Below are 11134 nucleotides of genomic sequence, written 5' to 3'. Positions count from 1 at the left end.
CAATTTTATAACAAGACTTGAAAAAATGGGTGTTGATCCAGCCCATCTTTCCATTGGTGGAAGCAGAGAGGGTTGCGCTGCTACACCCCTTTTACATCACTAACCAGAACCATACCGCATCTCCGACCCTCATCGGCGCTTTATCGACAACTCGTTTCACAGACTTCACGCTTCCTGATGTTGCAACGAGTGCATCAAACTCATTCAAAATACAAATATGGAAATTGACTGCTTCAAAAAGAAAAAAAACGGCATGAGTGTAGTTGGTTTTGAATAGAAATGTAAACTCAATTTTTGTCTTTTAACAAAAGAAATGAATGTTTTTACTTAATAGTTATTTTGTTCTTGGTGTGGCTGTGTGCTTATGTAATACTTCCACAAAACCTGACTTAAAACCTGAAATACCGCCTTACCTGGAACAGGGTTGGGTAGGGTTACTTTAACTTGATTACTTCCAATTACTTTTGGATTACTCCAATACCAAATATGCTAATAACAGACAAAAGAAACTAAATATGAATAAAATTACTACATTTTGTGCAGGCTCGGGGAGTAACGGAATACATGGAACGGCAAAAATGATGTTGGCAAGCTGTTTGGATTTATTTTTATTTTGTTTCTGTCGCATTTTATGTTAGTTTTGCCGGAGATCAAAGAGATCAAAGCCAGGAGAGAAAACTTACCACGTGTTGTGAGTCATATTTCGTTTCTTTTGTCTTTTATTAGCGTATTTGGTATTGGAGTAATCCAAAAGTAATTGAAAGTAATCCAGTTAAAGTAACCCTACCCAACCCTGATCTGGAACATGTTGAAATGTCTCTCTACGTACATATACGTATATGAGTCATTCCTGTTATTCTTTTCCATTTCAGTCTAAGTGACATAAAATGGTATATGTTTCTCTCTTTTATTATATTTCTCTCTCTTTGTTTTCTGTTTCTCTCCTTTTTTTCAATTAAAACTTGAAGATGGCATTTTCAAATATTGGCTAAAACCTGGTAAACCAGATACATCCTCCAATATTTGTCTAACCAAATACGGGTTCACAGCATAAAAAAAAACACCCATCCATCCATCCATTATCTGCACCGCTTATCCTCAGAAAGGTTGCGGGGGTGTTGGAGCCCATCCCAGCTATCTTTGGGCAGTGGGCAGGGGACTGTCAAGAACCAGAACAGATACAGGACCCAATCGCGTGACGTTCTCACATAAGCCTTTATTTTACAGGAAATGGGGAGTCATGCACGTTAGGAAGCCGGTCTGGCGTGGAAAGACCGGAAGCCAGAGACCGACAAGACCGATTCCAATTGCCCAAGTTGATATCGGACAGATGGGGTCGATACCGGACAGGAAGTGACAGACAGGATAGATAACGGATCAGGATATCGAGAATTAAAACGAGAAACTAGACGGGAACGAAAATTGGTGAAAATAATAAACAGGACAAAAACAGACGGAAACCAAACTAGAACCCGAAATTAAACAGGACAACAATAAACGGTAACAATACCCGATTGGAGATATCACAAGAAAACAGGACCGAGTCAGAACCCACGTCTTGTGGGGCAGAAGTTCGTTTGACGGAATGACAAAACCACAAGAGAGGGCTGTGCTTAATATAGAAAGAAATCCAATCTCTTAACGAGCCGCAGCTGGCGTCCCACGGGCGGGGCCAATTGGGCACCATGACAACAATGACAGGGACACCCTGAACTGGTTGCCAGCCAATCGCAGGGCACACAGGCAAAGACAATTCGCTCGCTCATTCACACCTAGGGACAATTTGGACCGGCCAATTCACCTAACATGCATTTTTTTGGAATGTGGGAGGAAACCGGAGTGCCCGCAGGAAACCCACACAAGCACTGGGAGAACATGCAAACCCCACACAGGAGGTTTGATCTCATGACCTCAGAACTTTGCCGCACACGCGCTAACCACTGCATCGCCCTGCTGCCCTGTATCAAAAAAACATGGTTCTCTTATCAAATAATCATAATTGCAAGCATTGTTGTGCACCTTACTGAAAATCAGTGATCAGTAACAGTTACTACTTATTTTGTTTTTAAAGGAATTCAGATTATTGACGCTCAAAAGTAGCGCCATACTTTGAAAGTCGTTACAAATTGTCTTATATATTTGCATTGAAGCCAAGCCTCTTAAAACTGCTTTAAAATACAAATGTAATAAAAGGAAACAAAGATAATGTGTACCAACCCGTGGAAGCTTTCATATTTCTTGGCTTGTGTAATTTTGAGAGCTTGAAAATAAACAAGACATTCCATATTGCTTCATTTTTAACATTTATGGTGGGCCTGTTAGCTGTATATTTGACACGGCCGTGAGATCTTTGAGTTTGTAGAAGGTGTGGCATGTTTACTTAATTTGAGGGTAATTTAGTCATGGATGGTGTTCATCCATGGAGAATTTATCCAAATGCACACCTTGCAATTATAATATGCTAAAGCCAGCATGGGAAAGTTAAGGCTCGTGTTTTATTCAATATGACCTGACAAGCCTACATATCATACATATGATAGTCCAATCAATCAATAAATGCATACAAAATTAATATTTCAGAGTTTCATAGTAATATCAAACTTGTCTGTTAATCACTTATGGGTGAATCGCAGCCACCAATAATGTAGTAGAGGTACCGCTGCAGAATAATTCCTTTCTCTAAAAACTTGAGAAACTCGATGATAAACCTCATAAAAATGTAATTAAAATTACATCTTGTGTGCAAATATGGTACATTTACTTGGTACCTGGCAGTGAGGCGTTGAACGTTTTTGCAACTCACTTCAGGGCAATGTTCCCTGTAATTTTCCACGGGTCTGAGCGTTCACACAAAGTCGGTGAGCAACGCTTGAAACAACAGTGAGCAACAGCAATCCCAAGTGTGGCAACTAAGTCATTATCAAACATGTCCAAAACTTGACATCACGTTACATTTTGCTGAGTTTCCGGCAATGCAAAGTTATTTTTCTTTTTTGAATTAATTGACTCATGTACGATTGCAAAGGTTGTACGGCCAACAAACGTCGTTTGTTCTTACAATTTTTTCACAAGATATCCATTTCTTTTTATTTCCTGATATCTTTTGTCGCATAATATTAATTAATATTTTTGGCGGCTTATTTAGCCGGTTGTAAGATACAGAACTGTATTTAATCACATTTTTTAGTGGAAGTACAATGTTGGCAACAAGATTCAGTTGATATAATTGGAAATTATTTGAATGCAACACAAACTTTTTCTTCCTTTTTCCATGTTTTTTTTCTACTTTTTTTAAATTCCTTTTAAAAAAATCTCATTGTGTTTATTTTTTCTGAGCTGTTCCTTTTTTTTCTTTTTGTTCTCCATTTACTTTTTTCCTACATTTATTTCTTTTCTTTTTTTCTGGCTTTTTTCTAAATTTTTCCTTCTTTTTTCTCTTCCTTTTGTTTCTTTTTTTCTCAGCTTTTCACTACTTTTTCATTTTGGTATTTTTTTCTTTTTTGTTCTATTCCCCCCTTCCTTTAAGTAATTGTGTGCATACTTTTACATAATATTTGGTCATGTGGGGATTAAAGAAGCAAAAACAACCTGAATATACGTTTAGGACTCGAAAGAGCCGGTTCCTTTTAGTGAGCCGAGCCGAAGAAGCCGGTTCTCGACAAACTCTACTAACTTTACTCAACTTCGTTCTCCTTCGACTCGACTTCAAAATATCGCATTTAGGACACAACGTCAGGGGAACCAGTGTATTTTTACCATTATGCACTGTAACTTTGACTTAAGTCGGTTCTTAATTAGTAATTTTGAGCCCTCATTTTTGTGCGCTAGTTAGATTTTCTTGTGCGCTGAGAATGTGCGAGCAAAGGGAACACTGCTTTAGGGTATGTACAGTTTGTACACCTCTAGGTTCTTCTAAGAGCTTCTGTGATGAGTTGGTTCAGGTGTAAAACTGCATTCACTCAACTGTTAAAGTAAACATTTAATGCCAAATGTGAAAACATTTTCCCCATTATTTGTGAATAATTGTGTAGTGTATTGAAAACATACCCTGTCTTTTGTGATTGTAATATGCAGGGACGGTTACAAATGTAGGCTAAATGATAAAGCATAGTAATGAAAAACAAATCTAAAAATTTAGAATCAACATTCTCTTACTAATCCGTCCATCCGAGAGCAGAAAGTCTGTATCACAGAGCCAAACTGAGTTTGACATCCCTGCTCTAGAGTCTTCATGACAGAGGTGTTGAATGCTAATTCAAGAGATATAACAAACAAAAACACAAAAGAAAACAAAACAAAACAGAGTCCTTACTTTCTTCCACTATAGAACAATAAAATGAAATGGTATGTCTTGTTTAATTTGTAAAAACTATTAATTTTACCAATGTTTTTCATACTGTACATGTAGGAGACCTGACAGACATTTATTTTGATAGAGTTAGCCGAGCAACTGAAATTCTTAACATTTGCAAAATATTATCTTCTGTTAGGCTGTTTCGAAAGTGAAATATTTTGTATCTCAGAATCTTAACTCTAAACAAAGATGGGTGCATAAAATTGTCCTATTTCCCTTTTTAAGGAATGGCCAAAGAAATGAAATTGGCCGACTGGAACCGTCTGTGAGAAGACATTGGTGAAAAGGGGTTTCTTGGGGTAGGTAGGTACCCACTTGCTTAGCGGTCTGCTTTTGTCTCTCGTCCGAGCTGGTCAACCACCTCTGAGCCTCTCTTTTTCAGGTTTTACGAAATGTGCCTGCCTCTCATGCTCCGCCATGTGCCGCCATCGGTGTCCCGACAGAGACGAGCACCAAACACGCTTCAGTTAAGCTGCAAAGCTTTTAAGTCAAACCAAGTTACTTCCAGTTCTCAATAAAGCCATGCTGACCCTGAATCTTGCTATGGAGCAAACCGGTCGATTTCAGGATTTCAAGCTGCAATTCAAGCGCCATTAGTGGTCATTCTTCCAAATCTTTGTTGAACTCTGTTTTCCTAAGCTAACCTTCCCACTAGCTTTCTAGCCAATGACAACGGAACCATGCCCGTTTTCCCTGCTGTTTTAAGCCATGCAAAACAGGAGGTATACATTAGTGCATATTGGGTATTGGAGTGGTCCGGTTAAATGTCTCCCGTAGTCTCACATTGCTTTGTCAGGAAGAATATAAATAAAGAATGTTCTTCACTCTTTTTTTTATTAGCTCAGTCACACCTTTATTTATCTTTCTTTCTCTTTGCTTATTAGCCTTATTAGCTTTTGTCCTATTTTCATAATTTCCCTTTGAAGATTAGTAGTAAACATGCATGTTTCTAATTTGAACGAGTAGTACTTGTGCGTCTGTAAATCAACATGAACTGCTAAAAGGCTTCTAAGTACTCATCTAAATTAGAATTTTAGATTATAGACTGATTTTGAGGTTTTTCATCCATTCTTATGATAAAACTGATGTAGTGCTTTGAAAGGCAGGATGAGTTTCATAGTACCGTAATATTAAACTTGGCTCATTCAAATAATCAATTGACTACAATATTTGCTACAATTTCATTGTTGTTTAGAAACATTCTCCAGTTTCAATGAATTGTCCCTTGATAATCTAACACAGATGGTCAGTAGGGCCAAGCAAACTACGTGCCTGCTTGATCCGTTTCCGGCTTCACTGGTGAAGGACCTGTTTGAGATCTTAGGACCATCAGTTCTAAATATTATTAATATATCGCTATCCTCGGGTATTGTTCCTATAGCCTTCAAGTCTGCCGTCATTAAACCCACGCTTAAGCGACCTAACCTTGACCCAGAAAGCCTAGGTAATTATAGGCCAGTGTCAAATCTGCCATTTCTTGCGAAATTACTTGAAAAGGTCGTTGCACAGCAGCTAAATGACTTCATGTCAGAAAATAACCTTTTTGAAACTGTCCAGTCAGCATTTAGAGCAAATCATTCTACAGAGACAGCCCTTGCAAAAGTAACCAATGATCTCCTTTTAACAATAGATTCTGGTGCCTCATCAATGTTACTGCTGCTGGATCTCAGCGCTGCTTTTGATACGGTCGACCACAACATATTATTGATTCGTCTAGAACGCATTGGTATCTCAGGAACTGTACTCTCGTGGTTTAGGTCCTACCTGTCAGACAGGATGCAATGTGTTAACTATGGCAATATGACCTCTAAACAATCTAATGTCCCTTGTGGTGTTCCTCAAGGCTCTGTACTTGGCCCCCTTCTTTTTAGTATTTATATGATCCCGCTTGGTGACATTATCCGCAAGTATAATATTAGTTTCCATTGCTATGCAGATGACACTCAACTGTATGTGCCACTGGAAAAAACTGGACATTTAAGTTTTAGAAATCTGGAGGATTGCCTTACTGAGATTCAAAGATGGATGTCAAATAATTTTTTACGCCTTAACCCAGAAAAAACTGAAATGTTGATTATTGGTCCAGCTCACTGTCGTCATTTGTTTTCAAACATTACCCTGAACCTAGACAAATGTAATATCACCCATAGTGACTCGGTCAAAAATCTAGGTGTTATATTTGATCCTAATCTGTCGTTTCAGTTACATGTGAAAAATATTACTAGAATAGCTTTCTACCACCTCCGTAATATTGCGAAGATTCGTTCAATGCTGTCCCAATCAGATGCAGAGATTTTAATTCATGCGTTTATTACTTCTCGGCTTGATTACTGTAATGTATTGCTTTCTGGTCTCCCGATGTCTAGCATTAAAAGTTTGCAGCTGGTTCAGAATGCGGCAGCTAGACTTTTGACTAAGACTAAAAAGTTTGAGCATATTACACCTGTATTGGCCAACTTGCACTGGCTCCCAGTCCACTTAAGATGTGACTTTAAGGTTCTCTTATTAACATATAAATGTTTGCATGGGCTTGCACCCTCTTATCTCTCCGATTTGATTTCCCCCTATGTTCCTTCACGGAGTCTGCGCTCGGAAAATGCTGGTCTACTTGTGACTCCGAGAGCCAAGAAGTCTGCGGGCTCGAGAGCGTTCTCCATCCGGGCCCCGGTGTTGTGGAACGCCCTGCCTCTGGAGATAAGATCTGCAACCTCAACGGAAGTTTTTAAATTGAGGCTTAAGACACACTTCTATTCCAAAGCATATGATTGATGCCCACCTCGTATTCTGTTTTGTCCTGTCTTTTTCTGAGGCCTGCCTGGCTGATACGAAGGAGAAGGATGATTTGGGATGGGTCAGCGGACCGGCGTTTGACCTGCAGCATGTCAACCCCTGCATTTACCAGCTGGCGTCGTCGCTGATGTCATGCTCTTTCCGGACATTTTCAACATCTTACCTAGTGTTTACTATTCTGTGTACAGTAATGCTAATTGTAATTCACCCTGTTCAATCCTGGAAGGGGGATTACCACATGTGAGGTCCTTTCTCAAGGTTTCTCTTTTCTCCTCACACTGAGGTTTTTGAGTTTTTCCTTGCCCGCATGCTGGTTTGCTAGTTTAAGATCAGGTAATTGTGTAATTTTGTAACTGTAATCCTGTGCAGTCCTTTGAGACATTTTTGTGATTAAGGGCTATATAAATAAATTTGACTTGACTTGACTTGACTATATCAAAAGGTTAATTTACTTTGTTATCAGAGTTTGAAAAATAAAAATTAAACCTTGCTCTTTAGACTCTTTGGCCTGGTATTTTAGAGTGGGTGAATCTAAGGGGAATTTCCTAAAGGAAAAAAACATAACAGCAGTAATCCTCAAAACAAATGTTATCATGTAATTTAAATTTACCTGGTGTCAATGTTTCAGTTCAACTGGGGTTTAACACATATTAAAGACCTCTAAGGTTTTGAGGCAAAAGTAGCCAAAGGTCTATTATACTTTTGCAGGAAAAGAAGAACAGGAGAAGAAAATGAGAAGTAATCCATTCATCCATTGTCCAAACCACATGGCCCTACACGAGAACTGCTAGAATGATGGAGCCCATCCCTGAATCAAATACTAGCCAATCGCTGGGTACACAAATATAAAAACCCTCTGAAACGTATCAACACGGCAATTTAGAGCAGTCTTGATTATATTTGGTAACCAATTTTAATTGAAAAATACAAAAACCCATACCGCCTTTAACACAGTTACAATAAATTGGTAACAGCATTGTATCTGCTAACCACGTAGATATGATCATTGACTAGATTTGAAGATTGAAAGACCTGCTCGATCATCTTGATGGCCCTACATGTCCTGAGTGGTTTGAATTGTTGAGTGCATTCACGATGGATGGATGGATGGATGGATGGATTGGGGCAGCAGTAGCTCAGGAGGTAGAGCACTCGTCTTGGGATCAAGGGATCCCAGTTCGAATCCCGACTCGTCCTTGTTACATGTCGAAGTGTCCTTGGGTAAGACACTGAACCCCTAATACCCCCAATAAGCAGGTTAGCGCCTTACATGGCTGCAAGGCCGCTATTGGGAAATGTGGAGCACATTGTAAAGCACTTTGGGAAGTCATTGACTTGAAAAGCGCTATATAAATGCAGATCATTTAATTTCATTTCATTTCATGTATGGATAAAAGTCAGGAGGGAGGTCGGGAGGAAGGAAGGGAGGGAAGGAGTTTTTGATCGATTAGAGACTTTTTGACCTCTTTGAAAATTCAGGCATTTTTTACTTCATTTAATGGACAAAATATACACAACTTAGTGGAAGTGTTGTCTTAACTACCGATCAGCAAAAACAGATTTGTCAAACAGTGCTAAAGCATATATGTCTCTTTACGAACTACAGCAGGCTCAACATGTCATGATTGCAGATTCAAGGCACCTGTGACTGCCCAATTGGAGCCAACAACCCTGAGAGCTGATTGGCTAAGAGACTCTTTTTTAAACCCCCGGCTTTCAAAAGGACGCCGTCAGATCGTTGCGAACCGATGCTCCAAGCTAGGCAAGCTCACACTTTCAGTCATTTTTCCTGCCCTGTTTTCCTCTGCCTGATACACGTTGCCGACCTGTTTCTGGCCCCGATTCTGCCCTGTTCTGCCATCCCGACATCCGACCTGTTTTGCCCTGCTACCTGGCTGACACCTGTTGCCGACCGTGTTTCCGAATTCGATACCGCCCTTGCTCTCCCGTCCCGGCTAACGACTAATATTCCTGCAAATCTACGATCGTCCTCGCTCGACACGGAAGTGCCATTTCCGCGTCCCAGCCACCTGCTACCCCTGTCCATCAATCATCGGATCATGGAAGCAAGCCCTGCTCTTCCTCTTTATCAAAAAAACTGAGTAAACAAACACTACTGGGTCCTGTGTCTGTTTCTGGTCTGTGACACAACATGTTCCTGGAGAATGGAAAAACAGGTCTTGGCAGCCACTGTAAAAACAGCAAAAATGACGTAAATCAACTGAGATTAAAGTCAATGGTCGTCGTAGTATTAGCTGACCAGTGAGGATTTACTCGAGGTGTTCATTTATAAAAACATAGCCTCGTGGGTTAAATGGGTTGGTGACAACCAGAAGTGTGTTTCCATTATCAACAAGGTTCTCCAAACGTTGCAAATCCCATGACATCTTCAGCTGGCAATTATAGATTATTTAATGAATAACCGACTAAATGAAATAGTATCACATATTACAAATGCAGGAAACAAACAACTCGCTACGACTGTACTATAATGTAAGATAATGTTTAACTCGAATCACCAAGAGAAATGCTTTCAAAGAACTAGTGGCTGCAATACAATGCACTAACTACTGTCCTTGTCCAGAACATCCAAACAGCTGTGTGAACCGACGTCATAACATGCGGCGAGTGTACAAACATTTCAGTTTGGAATCGAAGGGTCAGACTGAACCTTTCCCAAAAAGGCCCCACAGGGAAATACCTGCACAATGCTCCACATGGGGAACCAAATCAAATCTATTTTCCACATATATGCCACTTCCTTACCCTACAGAACATTTTATGTAATGTACTTCTCTGTCCATACATATCTTCAAAGAGAAACTTCAGGCAAAATTCAGCTGGTAGAGTAAAGTTATCGTTTTTAAGGGTGAAATTCAAAAAGTCCGGAAGCAAATCTAACAAAATAATGTGAGCATCAGACATGAGTAACTTTGAACTATGTAGTATTTTTAATCTGATACTTCTGATGTAAATGGTGTCCATTTATGTAGCGCTTTTCAAGTTAATGAAAACCTCCCAAAGCGCTTTACAGTGTGCTTGGCACTTACCCATTCATACACACTCACACACACCGGTATCAGCGTCAGCCATGCTTATCGGGGGCATTTGGGATTCAGTGACTCTAAGACATATAACACGGAGGAGCCGGGAATCGAACCTGCCCACCTCTTGTTCCCAAGACGAGCACTCCTCCTGATCTACTGCTGCCCCTGATGACAACAATTTATTTATTTGTGCTCTTCTCATGTTCTTCCCTTTATGCATTATTGGCAAAACAGTGTCTTGCTTGTAATTTTGAGAATAACAAAATACCCATCTTTGAGCTTTGTAGGAGTTTAATATAGAATTTGTTTTGTGTAGCTAGTCAGTTTAAACAAATAATATGTTCTATCGAGGACATGAATAGCCCCAACATACCAGCAGGTTGTACAGTTTGACCTCAATGCCAAAAGACAACACCACAGTGTTATATAATGAAAGGTCAGCACGTGGAACCAGGATGTTGTCCCCTGTATTACACAGGACACTGATAGCTCGGTCAATGGCCTGACTGCAGCTACTGGTCAAAATCACATTGTGTGCATCTCTAAGTAGGAAAACAAATGACAGATTGACAATATTTCAGGCTTCCTAGAATTTAGATATCTCACTTTTCCTACAAGAGGAGCCTCTAAAACCAGGACATTTTTAGGCAATGTCAGATCATAAAAATAGGTCAATGAGTATGTTGTCACCATAACATGAAATTTCCAGCTACATCAAGTTTATTTTTCGATCATCATAGTGTTCTCCTTTGCCCGCGTCTCTGCGTCCTGGACGCATCATTTTTGCAAAATTGTCATTGTATTACCCGATTACTTTATTTTTACCAAAGATTTAACGCACTCCAAACTTTTCGTCGGGCGGATCCGACATTGTTGTTTTGGTCTCGCGGTTCGGGTTTTTGTCTGCACGCCGATCTCGGCAAACGAGATCTGGTTGCTTCGA

Source organism: Urocampus carinirostris, chromosome 7, assembly GCF_059441175.1.
Source record: "Urocampus carinirostris isolate Australia breed hairy pipefish chromosome 7, RoL_Ucar_1.0, whole genome shotgun sequence".
Lineage (NCBI taxonomy): Eukaryota > Metazoa > Chordata > Actinopteri > Syngnathiformes > Syngnathidae > Urocampus > Urocampus carinirostris.
This window is presented reverse-complemented; position numbering follows the sequence as displayed.